The following is a 19584-nucleotide window of genomic DNA, read 5'->3' on the forward strand; positions in this document are numbered from 1 at the left end:
ATGCGCAAATACAATCCCAAAGCAGCACATGATGCCAATTACAAAACGTTCCCTGCCATCCTGGCTCTTCTCTTCCCAAGCAATCTCCAAACTTCTTCTCCAATGTTACCTCCAATTCCACACTTATAATTTTGTTGATCATCCCTTGTGCAAACTTTTTTCAAATACCTTCTAATGGCCCATAGACAATATTCCTTATCCATGATGTTTCTGACCACGTCAAAAAAAATTTAATTAGGTTAGTCAAACAAGACTTACCTCACACAAATACACAACTCTTCAATCAACTCAAGTTTGTCCCTGATAACAGATTTCAGCAACTTCCTGTAACTGATGCTAAGCTGACAAATCCTCTTAACTAATAGATTGTACAATCTAAGGTCACATTTCCCAAATTGGAGAAGCTTTTAAAAAATTCAGACCATTAACCGCTGCAGTCTATTCAATCTTTTCTGAAAAATGCAACTCCAGTGGCAGTCAACAAGGGACATTCCAAATGCCCGCCTTCTTCCTCAACCAAGGATTCCCCAGCACTGTATTTGACAAGGCCTTCAATGGGTCCAACCCATCTCCCGCACTTCAGCTCTCACCCCCACTCTTCCTTCCCACAACAGCAATAGGGTCTCCCTTGTCCTCACCTACCATCCTACCAGTATCCACTTCCAGACGATCAATCGCTGCCATCTCTGTCACCTCCAGCAGGATGCCAGCACCAGACACACATTCCCCTCCCCACCCCTCCCTTGTCAGCATTCCACAAGGACCATTCCCTCCAGGGGACCCTGGTCCCAACTACCCCACCCACAGCCCCACAGCACTTTCCCCTGCAATCGCAGAAAGTTTTACACCTGCCCGTTTACCACCTCAGTATCCAAGGGCCCAAACATACCTTCCAGGTGAAGGAGCACTTTTCCTGCATTTTACTCAATCCACAATATGGTCTCCTGTATATCGAGGAAATGAAGCATAGACTGGGTGACCGCATTGCAGAATACCTACATTCTGCCCACAAAAAAGATCCTGACCTTCCAGTTGCCTGCCACTTTAACACACAACCCCCGTGTTTCCTTGCCAATATCTGTGTAAGAGGATTTGCAGTAGGTTGAAATCTTCGAGGAGAAAGTGAGGTCTGCAGACGCTGGAGATCAAAGCTGAAACTTTATTGCTGGAACAGCACAGCAGGTCAGGCAGCATCTAGGGAACAGAAGATTCGACGTTTCGGGCACATGCCCTTCTTCAGGAATGAGCAGAGAGTGTTCAGCAGGAGAAGATAAAAGGTAGGGAGGAGGGACTTGGAGGAGGGGCGTTGGAAATGTGATAGGTGGAAAGAGGTCAAGGTGAAGGTGATAGGTCGGAGTTCCCTAGATGCTGCCTGACCTGCTGTGCTGTTCCAGCAATAAAGTTTCAGCCTTGCCAATATCTGTCTCAGGTTTGCTGCAGTGCTCCAGCTAGACTCAGTGCAAGCTGGAAGAACCGCACCTCATTTTCTGCTCGTGAACCCGACAGCCCTCTGGATTCAATATCAAGTTCAACAATTTTAGGACTTGAACATCCTTCCCCACACTTTCCCCCAGTTGCACAAACCAGGCCTTGGTATCACATGGTCTGCTGTTACACACAACCCATCGTTAGCCAGTAATAGTCCCCATTAGCAGCTATTTATCCTCCTAAGCTGATCATTATCCACTCCTCTATCTGTCCAATTGTTTTTCTCTCCCATTCAGCTCAACCTTCACTTGTTGTTTACAATAAACTCACATATGGAGATGCACACCCCAATTTTCTGCAGACAAACCAAGTTCTTCCTGGTTACCATCATGGTGGTCAGTGGTTAGCACTGCTGTCTCACAGCGCCAGGGTCCCAGGTTCGATTCCAGCCTTGGGCGACTGTCTGTGTGGAGTTTGCACATTCTCCCATGTCTGTGTGGATTTCCTCCGGGTGCTCCGGTTTCCTCCCACAGTCTAAAAATGTGCAGGTCAGGTGATTTGGCCATTCTAAATTGTCCGCAGTGTTAGGTGCATTAGTCAGAAGGTAATGGGTTGAGGTGGGTTACTCTTCGGAGGGTTGGTGTGGACTTGTTGGGCCGAAGGGCCTGTATCCACACTGTAGGGAATCTAATCTGGGCGGCACGGTGGCACAGTGGTTAGCACTGCTGCCTCACAGCGCCAGAGACCCGGGTTCAATTCCCGACTCAGGCGACTGACTGTGTGGAGTTTGCACGTTCTCCCCGTGTCTGCGTGGGTTTCCTCCGGGTGCTCCGGTTTCCTCCCACAATCCAAAAAATGTGCGGGTCAGGTGAATTGGCCATGCTAAATTGCCCGTAGTGTTAGGTTAAAGGGGTAAATGTAGGGGTATGGGTGGGTTGCGCTTCGGCGGGTCGGTGTGGACTTGTTGGGCCGAAGGGCCTGTTTCCACACTGTAAGTAATCTAATCTAATCTAATCTAATCTAAAACCATCAGTTCTGAAAAAGGGTCACTAGATCTGAAAGGCTAACTCTGATTTCTATGATGCTGCCAGACCTGTTAGGTTTTTCCAGCAATTTCTGTTTTTGTTTCTGAGTTCCTACATCGATAGTCCATTTGTTGTTTTTCCTATTTTGGTTCTAGACTTGGATGAGAATGGTCGCATGTTGATGATGGAACATTACCTGCAATTGCCAAGCTTGGAAACAATAAACTCACATATGGAAATGCATTAACAATCATATAATTGAAGGTGTTTCTTTTGGCAGAGCAAGAGGGAGGAGGCGCAGAGCTGAAAACTTGATTAACTTTCTCTCTGTCTCTGAAGAAAAAGCAGCCAACAGATTAAAAAGAAACATTAAAGGATTGAGAACTCACAGATAACTCCAACATTTCCTTCTACTTATAGTCCAAGGCACCATCTAAGCAATCATAGTCTCAGGTTGCCTGAATATTCTTTTATTTTCCTTTTGTATTGTACATTAGCACCTTTTTAGCTTTGTAAGTGTATGTTTATGAGCATGTCCATGTGAGAGAGAGAGCGATAGAGAGATAGATAGAGAGAGAGAGATAGATAGAGAGAGATAGAGAGATAGAGAGAGAGCGAGATGGAGATAGAGAGCGAGTGAGATAGAGACATAGAGAGCAAGATAGGGACATAGAGAGAGAAAGAGAGATAGAGAGAGAGAGAGAGAGCCCAAATGACAGAGGCCATCAACTTGATGTTATGTCTTTATTATTGTTGCAGGTTTAGCAGATACCAAACTTGTTCTTTCACTCAAGAAAACCTTGAAATTAGCTCCTTACTGCTACAGTAATTAGTTATCTACATTTTAATTGGACAGTGAGATAGCCTCATTCTAAAACAAACCTAAATTTTTATTTTTGCCAACAAAGAGGTTGTAAAGAGAGCAGCTGATTCACCCACTCTGTACCTGGTCACAACACATTCAAACAGATGTTAGCAAATAAAGATGAAAAGAGCAAGCTTTCAATTTCTTCTTCACTTTTGCAGGAAAATCAACACTAATTTTGATTCCCTCACCATTGTCTCAGCAGAGTTTGACTCATTTAACCCAACCAGCATCTTTCCAGCATTACACATCATCCTAATTTACAAGGTCATCATTTGATATTCTTTTCCACCAGAATCAGCCTATGTGTAACATTCAGTCACAATACACACATTCTCATGGCTATCAATAGTGCCGTTCACCTCCTGTATTAACGTCATCTCTCTCATAAAACCACAAAAACAGAAATTACTGGAGAAACTCAGCAGCTCTGGCAGCATCTGTGGAGAGAAAAAGTAGAGTGAACATTCACAAGAAGGGTCACTGGATGCAAAATAATTACTCTGCTTTCTCTCTACAAATACTGCCAGACCTGCTGAGTTTCTTTAGCAATTTCTGTTTTTGGTTCCAAGCATCTACAGTTCTCTTTAGTTTATCTCTCATAAACCTGCTAATTGCAGCTCCAAGGCAACAAGGGAATTCTGCAACTCTTGTGCTGTTAAAACACAATCAGCTGCAAGGACCTTCAGGTGTAAGAGTGAAAAACTGCTATCGCAATCTTAACCGTTAACACAAAATTAATTCCATTCCTCAGCCCAATGGTTGTGTAAAGTCTTCAAAATACTTGAGTGTCAGCACACTTTTTCCAAAATGTTAAAGATCTATAATGAGCAATCCATGAAAAAGGTATTTCTCCAACTTTGAGTTTATGTGCAGAATTCCCCTCCCTTGGGCAAGTTGAGAAAGTTGGGAAAATATGGTGAGAATTAAAAACACAATCTAAACATTGAGAATCCTTTTTCATATTTTCTCCTTCAGTTTGAAATGGTGACTTCAGATTGTCGCCACTAAGCATTGACCACAATACACTTGCATTCCAATAATAGTATCATCAATTATTTATGCACCACTTCCAATTCTTCTCTTCTTCAAAGATTCCAGATAACACAAGATGCAACTCACAGCAAGTACCTGAGGGCTGTGTCATTACTGACAGCCTGTCCTGTATATCATCCAATTGTGTTGCCACAACAACGTCCCTGTGTGATCAATGCCCACCATCCTCCATCATTTACCCACAGAAGCCAGCATCAGAAAACCATCCCAGTCTCATTATATCATTGCACCTCCTCTCAGAGCAACTCACACACTAATTCAGATCTTCAACACTTTACTGTGGGACTCAGGGACACTATGCCTTGCCTACATTTGCCAAGTTGTTTTGCACACAAGGACACATGCATACATCTCATCCGTCTACACCACCCTCATCCTATGGCTCTTAGCTTGCTTGCAGTTTGCACATTTACCTCCTTGGAGACTGCCAGCCTTGCTATACTGCATAGCGCTTCCTTAGTGCAGGGGGAGAGGCAAGCAGCTTGACATGGTGGGGAGAACTGAACAGTCAAGGGGTGGACATGTTTCCGTAAAGGACGGTGTCACATCAACATCAAACCTGCAGCACATACAAACAGGCTACCTACTAAAAACACCGCATGTGCTTCAACCAGATGGTCAGATCTAAACAAGCACAATGCTACAGTCAGTAAAGGGTCACATCCAGTTCCAGTTCAGGGAATCGCTGGACAAGGGCTCTGGGGACTACAGCTAACTCCACAGAGGGTTCCACACAAAGATCAGGCTTGATGGGTCAGTTTGTCATGCAATGAGGGACAGAGAGGGATTGGGTATGATGGAAGTGGAACGAAGAGCAGTTAGCGATGATGCAGGAGCAGGAAAGATGCGAGGTGGCCCCAGTGAGTGAGCAGGAAGCACAGAGGGCAGAAGAAGTGAAACTGTTTTGTAGGTTGCGCATGGAGGGTGGGGAATGAGAGCTGTTGAGTGGATGTGATACCCCTCAATCCTGAGAGTTGTAATCCATGACCTTTATTGAGACATGTGTGCAGTGCCAGTGTTAGACTAGATGGTAGGTGGGACTGACTGTGTGAAATAGCAGAGAGAATGGGTAGCATTTACCCTCAAGGAACACAGCAGATCACTGGCCTTCTTTCTGCACTGCTGGCCATTCCTTCCATCTCGGGGCACAGCACTGACCCTGGCCATTAGCTGGGTGAGGATGGCTGTGTCCTGTGGGTGGCCTCCCACCACAGTCAGTAGGAGAAAGGACAATCCTCTCTCTTTACCAGCACCTCCAGGTCCCTGGCCACAAAACAGAATGCCAGCATCTCTATCTGTGCCATAGTGGTCCCGTACCAGAGCTTGATGAGTAGATCCTGGCTCCCAGCCACTGAAGGGGGAGTTTGCTTGGGCTCTAAACACAGCACCACGAGTGTCAACATTGCAATGTCCCTAGAACACTTTTTCTTCTCCTGCCATGCAATTCTACAAGAAGTGTGGTGAAGAGCCCAGAGTTATAACTAATTCAGTGAAAAGCAGAGTACTGCAAGAGAAAGGTTGCTGGAAGCTATGGCCGACATGAATCTCACTAGAAAAAAACCACTAATTGAAAATAAGAACATTGTAACCTATGTCCTCTTTTCTCCAATTGCTGAAAGCTTTTGTCTAATCGATCATTCAACCTTCTCTCTACTACAACGAGCAAATTAAATACTGCAGAATAATTCCTAATTATCAGAACCTTGTGAAAGACCACAGCTGAAGATCCTCGCACAAACCCAAAGACCTATCATTGTGATACACTTACCACGATTCTGCTGAGCTCAAAATATCATTATTGATCAAAGCTGAATGGGTGTGTGACAGCAGCACCATGTCAGGCACAACGTCATCCCAAAGCCAGTGAATTGCTGCTATCCAAAGAAAGGGCATGCCAATTGGGTAAGAATTCTGACTGCAGTTCTCATGTGAAAAGTGAGCATGTCTCACCAAATCCTGCTGTGTTCTTTTAACAAAGGCATTAACTCACTTAAAAATAACAGTGATCTTGCACAAATTAACACCAGCATTAAGTGTAAAATGGGGTTTGATTGCATTGAACTGTCAAGATCACCAATCATACGTTTAACACATTTGTTCCAAATATGGATATTATCACAGTTTGTGCACCTGTGCTGAAATCACAGCTTTTTTCCTATTGTTACAACAGAAATCTTTGGTCTCATGAAGCCCTTTTATGAAAAAAATCTCTTTTGCGATGAGATTTATTGTAATCATCTGCTCATTGATGAAAGCTGCTTTTGAATCCCTGTAATTGCAGAAAAATATTCCTCAGAAACTGTTCAGAAATAGACACAGTGACCATCAGCTAAGGGGCAGACAATTTGTATATATCATCAAATTAAACTGTACGTTTGAATTATGTTAGCCATGAGTCCTGACTGTTTAACAGAAACACACATGTAAAGGTTGCAAGCTCCACACAATACAGTGGAGTTGTTCAATGACCTATCTGTAAGAATCCATTTAATGGTTGAGAAAATAACTGCATGGATAAAATTCACAAGCAGGCAAAGTAGTGCAAAGTATTTATAGCACAGAAGCAGGTCATATGGCCCATGTTCCACACATGCCTCCACCCACTCTTCCTCACCTAACCCCATCACCATATCTATTCACCAGTACTCCTTTCGCTCTGAAAACAACAAATGCTGGAGATCACAGCAGGTCAGGTAGCATCGATGGATAGACAGCAAGCTATTGTTTCGAGTCCACAGTCACAGAGTCAGAGGTGTACAGCACAGTAACAGACAGTTTGATCCAACTCATCCGTGCCGACCAGATATCCTAAATTAAACTAGCCCCATTTCCCCCTAAACTCTTCCTAATCATGTAACCATACAGATGCCTTTGAAATGTTATAACTGTACCAGCCTTGACCACTTCCTCTGGCAACTCTTTCCATACATGCACCGTCCCCTGTGTGAAAAGCTTGCCCCTTAGGTCCCTTTCAAATTTTTCCTCTCTCAACCTAAGCCTATGTCGTCTAATTCTGGACTCCCCAACCCAGGGAAAAGACGTTGTCTATTTTTTTCTTTCCATGGCCCTCATTTTATAAACGTCCATATGGTCACCCCTCAGCCTCCAACGCTCCAGGGAAAACAGACACCCGCCTATTCAGCCTCTCCCTATAGCTCAAACCCTCCAACCTTGGCCACGTCCATGAAAATCTTTTCTGAACCCTTTCAAGTTTTACAACATCCTTCCTATAGCAGGGAGACCAGAATTGCACACAATATTCCAAAAGTGGCCTAACCAATGTCTTGTACACCTGCAACATGACCTCCGTAGATGACTCTCTGAAGAAAAACTTCAGGCAGCATCTGTGGAGAGATAGCAAGCTAACATTTTAAATCTAGATTACTCTCTGATGAAGAATCATCTAGACTTGAAACGTTAGTTTGCTCTCTCTCCATAGATGTTGCCTGACCCGCTGTGATCTCCAGCATTTGCTGTTTTCAGTACAGATTACAACATCTTTCTCTCCCATGTGTTTATCTACATTTTCCTGAAGTGCATGGATGTTATTCACCTGAAGTACTTCAAGTGGTCACAAGGCCAACATTCAGAGTGAAGAGGCTTCCCCTGAATTCCCTATCAAACTTATGGGTGCCCATTTTACACACACTCCCACATTAGCAACATCTTCTCCTCGACACCTTTTGTCAAATCCTTCCATAAATTTGAGGAGCTCCATCAGTTCACCTCCAAATATTTTTTCAAGAGGTAAGAGCCTGAACTGTTCTATCTTTCTTGATCAGTACAACCTCTGCACTCAGGTATTCTTCTACAATATCATTTTTGTATCTTTTCCATGCCTCCATATCTTTTCTAGAACATGGAGGTCTCAACTGTCCACTGCAGTCCATGTGTAGCCTTAACAATGTGATATACAAGTGTAACATAACCACTCTGCATCATCTGAGTCTATTCATCTTGGACTGATCCACAGTGCTTTACTTGCTAGAACAATGTCTTGTTTTTCTTTTTGGTAACAGAGATATACAGATATCTCCAGTATTTCGAACATTTGCTGTATGCTAATTTGCTTTTTCGAAAGACCCACTTTAGTACCTGTTTTTTGCTAACTAAAAGAGGATTTTCACTTTTACGAAAAAGCGCGTGCAGTGAGAATGGCACCGCCAAATGCCTTTCCTGGGAATTACACTCAGCATCAAGCCATCATAGCTTTGAACTGTCTGTGAGCATCTGCGCTTTATCTCGATTTATTTTGTGCATCCGTTAGCAAGATGTGTCCTAGGGTATCATAAAAGCCAAAGAGAGCTCGTACAGCTGTTATGCTGAGCATAAAACTGGATGTAATTAAGCGTTTCAATCACGGTCAACAAAATAAAAACATTGTGCATGCGTTGAACGTGCCTGCGTCCAACATTCGTACCATTTACACACAGACAGAAAGAATCTTGAAAGCTGCTGAAGTTACTATTGGTTCTGGTGGTAACAGAGTGATCTCTTTTAGTCAGCATCCAGCAATGGATAAAATGGAAAGTCTCTTGCTTGACTGGATTGATGGGTGTACAAAGCATGGTGTTCCATTAAGTTATCTGAGTAGATTAGATTCCCTACAGTGTGGAAACAGGCCCTTCGGCACAAGTCCACACCAATCCTCTGAAGAGTAACCCACCCAGACCCATTTCCTTCTGACTAATGCTCCTAACACTATGGGCAATTTAGCATGGCCAATTCACCTGACCTGCACATCTTTGGACTGTGGGAGGAAACGGGAGCACACGGAGGAAACTCATGCAGACACGGGGAGAATGTGCAATCTCCACACAGACAGTCACCTGAGGCTGGAGTCAAACCTGGGTCCCTGGTGCTGTGAGGCAGCAGTGCTAACCACTGAGCCACCGTGCCACCCTGTCTTATATTTAAGGAGAAACTGTCACTCGTTTTGATAAACTGAAACAGAAAGCACTGGACAATGGTGATGAAAGTGTTGCGAAAGTGGAATTTAAAGGTAGTCATGGGTAGTTCGATTGGTCTTTGAGACGAAGGCAGATTTACAGTTCAAAGGTTACTGGAGAGAGTGCTTCGACTGAAGCTGCCGAAAAGTTCCCAGAAGAACTGGAGAAAATAATTACAGAAGGTGGTTATTCGCATTAGCAAGTGTTTAAATGTGACAAAGCTGGAATTTATTGCAAAAAATTGCAGAGCAAGACATTTATTTCGATAGAAGAAAAGCAGGCTAAGAGTCGCAAGGCATCGAAGGACAGGTTTACCCTAATGCCTATTATTAACGCCACTGGTGATGCTATCCTTAGGCCTCTATTAGTGTACCATTCAGAAAATCTGAGGGCACTTAAAGGTGTTGATAAGAATACACTTCCTGTTGTGTTTTGTTCACATCAAAGCGGTTGGAATACCCAAGTGATTTTTTCTGAGTACATGAGTGGGTACATTAGTCCTTTTGTTGAAAAATACTGTAGTGAAAATAACTTCGATAATAGGTGTGTTGTGCTGAGTATGGCAGCAACATTTGTGTTGTATTATTACGGCCGAATACAGTGTCATTGCTGTAACTGTGTGACCAAGGTCTAATAGCCACAATTAAGACTTACTATACGCAAAATGTGGTGCGTTTTATTGTAATTGCCTATAATAGATGGCAACTCTAAAGCATCTTTGCGAGAGATCTGGAAACTGCTCTCAACAGAATAAGTCTCAATGAGAAATGGCTTTTGGAGAAAACTGTGTCTCGAAGCAGTGAATGATTTTAAAGGCTTCGAACCAACAACAATAAATACAGCAATGGTGATTTTGGCTAAGGAGGCTGGGTTTGTGGAATTTGACGAAGATGATGTTGAAGAGGTTTTGGCATCCCATGACCAAGAACTGACAGATGAAGAGCTGATGCAATTGCAAAACGAAAGAATATGAATCAAAACCAAATGCAATAGCGAATGGCCCGAAAGTGGAACGTGAAGCACTTGTGTTGAGATTTTCACTACGATCGACAGTGCTGCAATGACTGCGGAAAAGTATGACTTTAATTTTGGAAGGGCATGTCGGTTTACAGCAGGTTCGCAGGATGTTTAGAGTGCCTACAGAGAACTGGATGATAGAAAAATGCGTGAGGCTAAGCAGTCAAGCATACTGTTGTATTTCAAGCTTTCCACATCAGCTACAGCAGATGATGAACTTCGATCTTCGACATCGAGGCAGGCAGACACTGAAGAAAGTGTAGATATGTGACCTGCCTGTCCTGATGGATTCAGACAACGATGAGATGTTAATAAATGACCCTCTTCCTCTCTCTCCTATACCCCAGTCTCCTGTACCTCCCCCCAACCCAACCTCTGACGGCATTTACTATATGTTAATTTTAGTTTAGGTTTTGTGTTATTTGTTTTTTTTGGGTCTGGGAACACAAAATTATTTTCAATATAATTTAATGGTAATTGCCTCTTTGCTTTACCCCACTTTGGCTTATGAACAGTTTCACAGGAATGCTCTACTTTCAGATAGCAGGGGACACCTGTAAGTAGACAATGTTGACAGACTACCCTGAGGATTCTGATACTCCTAAAAAGGAAATGATCAATGTCAGCAAATGTGAGAAAGAAACAAATTTCACTGATTGGTTTATTAATGCTGGTACCAACTGAACTGTCTTGCTAAAAACTGAATGCTTTGCCCAAGGCCAACCTTGCAACACAATGTTAACAGAAAAGATCTGGAGTTCATGAAAGAAAGCAATCTTGCAAAGGACTCTTCAGCCCAAAAGGGTGAGCTTAAAAATATTTATTTAGCATTATTCAACACTGCAGAGCATCCCAAATTGCTTTACAGCCAATGAATTAATGCCTGGTTTAAATCTCAGACCTGCTGCAGCCAATTTGCGCACACCAAGTTCCCCAAACAGCAATGTGATAAAGACCAGATGATACATTTTAGTGATTTCAGTTGAGAGATGAATATTGACCAAAAAACCCTCTCTTCTGCAAAACAGTGCAACTGGAACTTTTACATCAACATTTCTCACCCAAAGGACAGCACCTTTAACAATGCAGCACTCCCTCAGCACTGCACTTTGTTTTTGGGTCTTTGCAGCTGGGATTTGACAACCTCTGACTCAGCAACGGAGTGCTACTAACTGAGGCATAGCTGACACAGCACAGTGCCACTGGAGGGACTGTTGCTGAGGAGGAGACAGTCTGGGATAAAACGGGAAGTTGACAATTCCCAAAATCAAGTACTTCAATCGACTGAGTTACACAGGCATGACAAAAAAGTCATGTAAAAGGAAGCTCAGATGCAGAAAATAGACATGCAGCATTTATAAAATATTAAACCTGAGAAAGATCATCCACCTACAACTGGTGGTAATGAAAGTCACTGTGGCTTTTAAATTTTATGCTACAGGCACAATGGAGAAGTTTTATGTGTAGTGAACTATCTCCTGCCCTTTATCCCTGTACCCGTAATATCTTAAGCCTTCCTGTAATAGACCAATGATGCCTCTCAAGTATGTGGGGATTAGGATAAAGTGATTTAATCTCATCAAGGATTGACAACTTAGTGCAATAGTCAGGGAGTGCTGTACAGTCAGAGGTGCCACTTTTCAAATGTTGAATCAATACCTACCTACCCTCACGTGGACGTGAAAGATGTCTTGACACTGTCTGTAAGAGTGGACAGGTTTGCCTTGCATTCAGGCCACTCAGCACATATTATTTGATCAGTGATCACTCTGTTGTTTGCAAAATATTTAGCAGACAGTGTGGCTGTCACATTTTGCTCTGTATCACTATTTTTAAAAAGTAACTTTGGCTGTGAAGCCACTTAGGTCATTGTGAGTTAGAAAGTGTTTTGTAATACAAGTTCTTTTGTTTAGCATGTACAGTGTGAATTTCTTCAGGATTATTCCCAACTGACCATTGCAATTGGCAGAGATCCTGGATCAACTGGGAATCTGGGTTTCCACCATTCTTTGGCTAATGTTACAGCAGCCAAACAGGAAGAACCTGCAAAAAAATTCCAGAATATATCTTACCCTCCCTCTTCCCATTATGGTACTTCTTTACTCAATTTAGCAGATTGATGCTGTGTTAGCGAAGATGTAATGTCATTTATATTCTTGTCAATATTTACAATCATTTTTTTCATGTCCTCACATTGTCCATAATAGTATTCAATAAGAACTTGCATTTATATAGAGCACTTAATGTAGTAAAACGTTACAGAACATATCCATTAGAAAATATGACACTGTGTCACTTAAGGAGATATTAGGGCTAATGACCAAAAGCTTGGTTAAAGCGAGGTTTTAAGTAGCAACTTAAAGGAGGTAGGAATTAAAGTGGGGAGTTGGAGGGATTTATGAATAGAATTACACAACATTGGGTTGAGACAGCTGAACACACAGTCAACAATGGTAGAGCAATTTAAATCAGGGATGTTCAGGAGGCCAGAATTGGAGGCGTGTAAACATGTTGGAGGTTTGTAAGACACCAGAAAACAGCAGAGATAGAGAAAAGTGAACCAAGTTGAGTTAATGCTTAGTCATGTATTACTTTACATCAGCAATAATATGGCTGATGTGTGAATGGGCCTTCAAAGACTTGGACAGAGTTTTGGATGACTGTAAGTTTGCGGAAGAGTAGAACAAAGGATCATCGAGATAGTGCTGTAAATAGACAAATCTAAAGTTGGTAACATATATGGATGAGAGTTTCAGCAGCAGACAAGCTGGGGCCAAATCAGGTGATGTTACAAAAGGTGAAAATATACAATTTTAGCCATGACATGGATTTGAGTGGTCAGATATTCAGGCCCACATGACCCTTTATTTTTGAATTGTTGAGATGATTAAAGGAAACTCTATTTAATATGAACTATTAGGACAATCTAACAGCAGAGACTCAGAGATTTGTCCCAAAGGTTCAGCTGAGGTTAGTTAATAGCAACCGTAAGTCTGAGATTGTTAGTTTATGCCCTAGCCCAGGTGCCCCAGGCCTTATCTGCACTATTAGAAATGGAATAAAAGACTGGAGTACAAGAACAAGGAAATCTTACAATTATATGGGGTTTGTTGACATCACAGGGAGACTGGTTAGCAAAGTTAGATCTCATGGAATACAGGGAGAACTAGCCAATTGGATACAGAACTGGCTTAAATGTAAAAGATAGAGGGAGGTGGTGGAGGGTTGCTTTTCAGATTGGAGGCCTGTAACCAGTGGTGTGCCACAAGGATCGGTGCTGGGTCCACTACTTTCAGTCATTTATATAAATGATTTGGATGTGAGCATAAGAGGTATAGTCAGTCAGTTTGCAGATGACACCTAAATTGGAGGTGTAGTGAACAGCAAAGAAGGTTACCTCAAATTACAACAGGATCATGATCAGATGGGCCAATGGGCTGAGAAGTGGCAGATGAAGTTTAAATTTAGATAACTGTGAGGTACTGCATTTTGGGAAAGCAAATCTTAACAGAACTTATATCCTTAATGGTAAGATCCAGGGGAGTGTTGCTGAACAAAGAGACCTTGGAGTGCAGGTTCATAGCTCCATAAAAGTGGAGTCACAGGTAGATAGGATAGTGAAGAAGGCGTTAGGAATGCTTTCCTTTATTGGTCAGAGTATTGAGTATAGGAGTTGGGAGGTCATGTTGCAGCTGTAAGGGACATTGGTTAGGCCACTTTTGGAATATTACATGCAATTCTGGTCTCCTTCCTATCTGAAGGATGTTGTGAAACTTGAAAAGGTTCAGAAAAGATTTACAAGGATATTGCCAGGATTGGAGGATTTAAGCTGTCGAGGGGTTGAATAGGCTGGGGCTGTTTTCCTTGGAGTGTTGGAGGCTGAGGGGTGACTTTATAGAGGATTATAAAATCATGAGGGGCATGAATAGGGCAAATAGACAAAGTCTTTTCCCTGGGGTGGGGGAGTTCAGAACTAGAGGGCATAGGTTTAGGGTGAGAGGGGAAAGATATAAAAGAGACCTAAGGGACAACTTTTTCACACAGAAGGTGGTGCATGTGTGCAATGGGCTGCCAGAAGTAGTGATGGAGGCTGGTATAATTGCAACATTTAAAAGGCATCTGGATGGGTATATGAATAGGAAGGGTTTGGAGGGATATGGGCTGGACACAGGCAAGTGGGACAAGATTAGGTTGGGATATCTGGTCAGCATGGACGAGTAGGACTGAAGGGTCTGCTTCCATACTGTACATCTCTATGACTCTATCTGAAATACTCAACGCAGTTCTGGTCTCCATAATCATGGAAGAATATACACACCTTGGAGACCGTACAGTAAGGTTCAGTAGGTTAGTCCTTTGACTGAAAGGGCTGACCTGATATGAGAGATGTTTACAGTTTTTGTCTCCTGACCATTGGAAGGTTATACGTGCAATAGGAGGGTAGCAAAGGTTATTACACTGATTCCTGAAATGGCAGGTTTGTCGTACAAGAAGAGATTGTATTAACTGGGCTGGTACTTACTGGATTTTAGAAGACTGAGATGGGATGTCATTGATGCAAATAAAGTTTTAACAGGGCTGGACAAACAGGATACAGCGCCAAGATTATCTCAGCCGAAGAGTCCAGAACAAGAGGGGCAAGGTCTCAGGAACATGCAGTCAGCCATTTCAGATTGAGTTGAGAAGAAATGTCTTCATTCAGAGGGCAAGAACCTGTACATTTCTCAACTACAAAAAGCTGTGGAGCCCAGGTCACTAAACACATTTAAGAAAGACGCAAAAAGTTTCAAGGAGTACAGAGAGAGAGAGAGAGAGAGAGTGTGAGTGTATGTTGTTGAGCCAAAGGATCAGCTATAATCAGTGGATAACAGAATGGGCCTGATAGGCCGAATGGCCTACTCCTTCTTTTCTATGTTTCTAAATTGTGCCCCATAGCTTATTGAGTTCCGAAGAAAGAAATTATCTCACAGATACATCCAAGATTCTGAGGGACACAGACACACACAAACGCTCTCTCTGCTGGCTGAGATCATAGGACAGTGTCTCACGATAAGGGGCCAATCATTTAGGTCTCAGATGACAAATGTGTTCACTTTGGGATCTGGAATCTTTGGAATTCTCTACCTCAGGGAATCAAGGGGTGTGTGGGGAGGTGGCAAACAGGTTGGGGCAGATCAGCATGATATTGAATGATGCGAATAATTTTGACAATCCTACTCCTATGGATGAGACAATGACACCTAGACCTTTGTCTGTGTTGTGGTTCTGTTCACCGAGCTGGGAATTTGTGTTGCAGATGTTTCATCCCCTGTCTAGGTGACATCCTCAGTGCTTGGGAGCCTCCTGTGAAGCGCTTCTGTGATGTTTCCTCCAGCATTTACAGTGGTTTGTACCTGCCGCTTCCAGTTGTCAGTTCCAGCTGTCCGCTGCAGTGGCCGGTCGATGTGCTTGTTGATTGAATCTGTGGATGAGTGCCATGCCTCTAGGAAATCCCTGGCGGATCTCTGTTTGGCTTGTCCTATAATAGTAGTGTTGTCCCAGTCGAACTTATGTTGCTTGTAATGTGAGTGTGTGGCTACTAAGGATAGCTGGTCGTGTCGTTTCGTGGCTAGTTGATGTTCATGGATGCAGATCGTTAGCTGTCTTCCTATTTGTCCTATGTAGTGTTTTGTGCAGTCCTTGCATGGGATTTTGTACACTATATTGGTTTTGCTCATGCTGGGTATCGGGTCCTTCATCCTGGTGAGCTGTTGTCTGAGAGTGACTGTTGGTTTGTGTGCTGTCATGAGTCCTAGTTGTCGCAGTAGTCTGGCTGTCAGTTCAGAAATGTTTTTGATGTATGGTAGTGTGGCTAGTCCTTTGGGTTGTGGCATGTCCTCATTCCGTTGTCTTTCCCTTAGGCTTCTGTTGATGGAATTGCGGGGGTATCCGTTTTTGGCAAATACAATGTATAGGTGGTCTTCTTCCTCTTTTTGCAGTTCTGGTGTACTGCAGTGTGTTGTGGCCCTTTTGAACAGTGCCTTGATGCAACTTCTTGTGTGTGTATTGGGGTGTTTGCTTTCGTAGTTTAGGACTTGGTTTGTGTGTGTGGCTTTCCTGTATACCTTTGTGGCGAATTCTCCATTCGGTGTTCTCCCAAACTTTGAACCTTTGTCTGTTCCAGTGATTTAAGTATTAAAAATCTACACCTTTATTCAAAAGAACCTCTGAATCAACTTCCAAAATAACACCGAAAGATCATTGAGCTGAAGCAATTGTTAACTTTGCCGCAGTCCACAGACACTGACTGAACTTTTAAAAAAATTCAGTAACAGGATGTGGGCCTTGCCGGACCAGCATTTATTGCCCGTCCCTAATTGCCCAGAGGGCAGTTAAGAGTCAACCACATTGCTGTTAGTCTGGAGTCATATGTAAACAAAGCCAGGTTAGGAATATTGGATTTCCTCCCGAAAACACATTAGTGAACCAGGGGATGAGTTTTTCCTGACAATCGGCAATGGCTTCACAGTCATCATTACCAGATTATTGATTGCACATTCCAACATCTGCCCAGGTGGGCTTTGGCCTGGGCCTCTGGATAATAGCACTGGGCCATTGCCTCCCCGTGAGTATTTTCTTCATTTTCTGTTTACACACCACTTGTTTGCTTTCCAAAAATAACAACTGGTAATTCGTCTCATTGCTGTTGGTGACAAGTTGCAGTGTGCAAAATGGCTGCTGAGACTGTGCCATTACAACAACTACATCCCATCGTCAAAACCACATGCACAAAACATGGATCTCGGTGTGTGAGTAAGAGAGGGTTTGAGGCTGACTCTTTCCCCCCAGCTCAAGCAGCTTTGAGCAACACAACTTTAGACAATGGTACATGAAAAACATTCCGGAGACGCTGATCTTACAAATCTCTGTTCAACCAGTCACTTCTTCCAGAAGGGTCGCCTCATTTCACCGTCAGAAGGGGGTCAGGTTTAGACCCTTGACCTTGACGGGACGGGTTGAAAAACAACTTCACAAATTACAACTTAGGCTCAAACATCAATCACCACTGAGCTGGTTCACAGCGTTACACAGTGGGGATGGTGAACACAGTTATCATCACTTTCTAGTTAAATTCACTTCAAGCAATTTAATTGGGAATCAGTTGTATTCTCCTCTTTAAAAAAAACGAAATCCTGAACAAAATATTGAGTGAATTCCACATAAAAAATCTCGAAGAGGTTATGCGATGATTTGTACAGCAGAGAATGGTTCCTGTGACAAATTTCGCGTCAGTAGCCATTCTGCTGTCACTTCAGGCTAGTTGAGATTTTTTTTGTTTTCCTTTTAATGAAGCGTGCGTGGAGTTTGGGAATAGAAGCAGCCACCTGTATTTATTCCTAAGGTAGGGTGAGGTAAGTATTTTAATCCATTGAGAGAGAGAGAGAGAGAAAGGTGGGTGGGGGAGGGAGGGAAGGAGGGAGCGCTGTCCCGTTCACCCCAGAGTTGACACAGTTGCTGTTCACAGAGACTGACAGCTGGCTGCTGACTGACTCGTTGTCTGGTCTGTTGCTGAAAAAAGGAACAAAATAGCGACACACCATCAAAGCAATACAGGGGTGACAAATGGGAAAAGCGCCCGAATCAGGAGGGCTCCGGGTTCGGGTTCCTAGCGGTGGGAGTCAATTAACTCCATTCAGCAACAACAAAAATCATTTGGAACGACTCGCCCATATCACTTCGGGTGAAAGCGCCGCGTCCCCTCAGTCAGGCTCAGGAGAAGTCAGCTTCCAAATATAGAGAAAAAAACACACTCCTGTAATCGCAGAGATCCGGAACAACGGTTCACGTTACAAGAGGGAAAGCACACGGCATTTGGTGTCTGAGATTTTAAAACCATCCTTAAATTGGCAGGTTTAGTTCGATCTTTGCCTGAATAGAATTGAATACTGGTGAGATATGGACGTGTGCTACGAGGTCACTGCAGGAGGATTGAGTACCAAGGGATGGTGGTGGGGGGGAGATATTAAAACGGATGGGGGGGGGGTTGTAAAATAGAGATTGCACTTACCAAAGTGAGAGGGAGAAGTAGCGGTCCGTAGAAATGTAAGAAAGGGTTTGGTCCAGGAACTGTACCCAGCCGCAGAGTGGAGACAGCGGACGGAAAGTGACGAAGGGTCTCGGCTGACAGGAGCCGGAGAGTAAAATATGCAGAGGGCGTGAGGGAGCCAAGTGGTGTGTGAGTGAGACAGACAGACAGAGAGAGCTAACCGAGCTAGAAGGAGGCAGAACAACTGATTCAAATCCTATCGCACCAGGTTAAACATGCCCATAATTAAACAAAGGGACTTCTGTCCCAAACAAACCAGAAACTCCCCCTCCCCAATATGGGTTTGACATAATCAGGGAGGGGAACAGGAAAGTCGGCGAAGCTGAATATTTCCAATAATACTGCGCAGATTCTCGGACGAAAGGCTGACACTTGCCTTTCAATTTAATTCAAATTTAGGAAGTCAGGTGCCTTCAGTATTCTCAGTCAGGCGGCTGTCACTCAGACCGGCAATGTTTGCTTTTTTTCAAAAAAACAAACAGCCAAATTAAAGGCAGGTCGTTTGAAAGTGCAAAGTCATTGTATGGAAGGGCGTGCGAGAAGGGATCTCTGTGGCTGGGTCTGAAACACTGGTAAAGGGGTGAGTTTGGAGCTGTCTCTGTTTGGGGAGCGATAAGGAGAAAGTAGGATTTCGGTGTTTCACCTTCATTTTGAATCCTGTTGTCAAGGAATGCACAATGCAGTAACTCTCCCCACTGTATTGTGTTCCTGTTGTTACAGGGAGAAGGTGCGAGCTGCTCAGGGCATTTCAGGGTGTCTTCACTCGTTTGATTTGTTCCAAATTTAATTCATTTCAAAAATTCGAAGCCTTCGGACTAGCTAGATTTTTATTTAAAAATACTATGAATCATAAAATAGAAGCCAGCAAATTCCAGTTCAAATAAACTATGCTTAAAATAAGGTCCAGAACATGGAATTGTCAGTTTCCCCACTTAGATTTTTTTAGATTGATTAGATTAGATTACAGTGTGGAAACAGGCCCTTCGGCCCAACAAGTCCACACCGACCCGCCGAAGCGAAACCCACCCATACCCCTATATTTACCCCTTACCTAACACTACGGGCAATTTAGTATGGCCAATTCACCTGACCCTGCACATCTTTGGACTGTGGGAGGAAACCGGAGCACCCGGAGGAAACCCACGCAGACACGGGGAG

General features: G+C 43.3%; 1 protein-coding gene across 2 annotated transcripts in view; it reads right to left on the bottom strand.

Moving 5' to 3' along the window:
• The window catches only part of LOC122564000 (coronin-6-like), a 243359-nt gene extending 224794 nt beyond the window's left edge, over nucleotides 1–18565 (bottom strand). Inside the window, exon 1 of one of the 2 annotated variants that reach the window (XM_043718415.1) lies at nucleotides 18388–18565. The gene's annotated coding sequence lies outside the window, so the exon portion shown is untranslated. The remainder of the gene's footprint in view (nucleotides 1–18387) is intronic. The other variant, XM_043718414.1, reaches the window with a different exon arrangement.
• Between the last annotated feature and the right edge of the window lie 1019 nt (nucleotides 18566–19584).

Source organism: Chiloscyllium plagiosum, chromosome 28 (assembly GCF_004010195.1).
Source record: "Chiloscyllium plagiosum isolate BGI_BamShark_2017 chromosome 28, ASM401019v2, whole genome shotgun sequence".
Lineage (NCBI taxonomy): Eukaryota > Metazoa > Chordata > Chondrichthyes > Orectolobiformes > Hemiscylliidae > Chiloscyllium > Chiloscyllium plagiosum.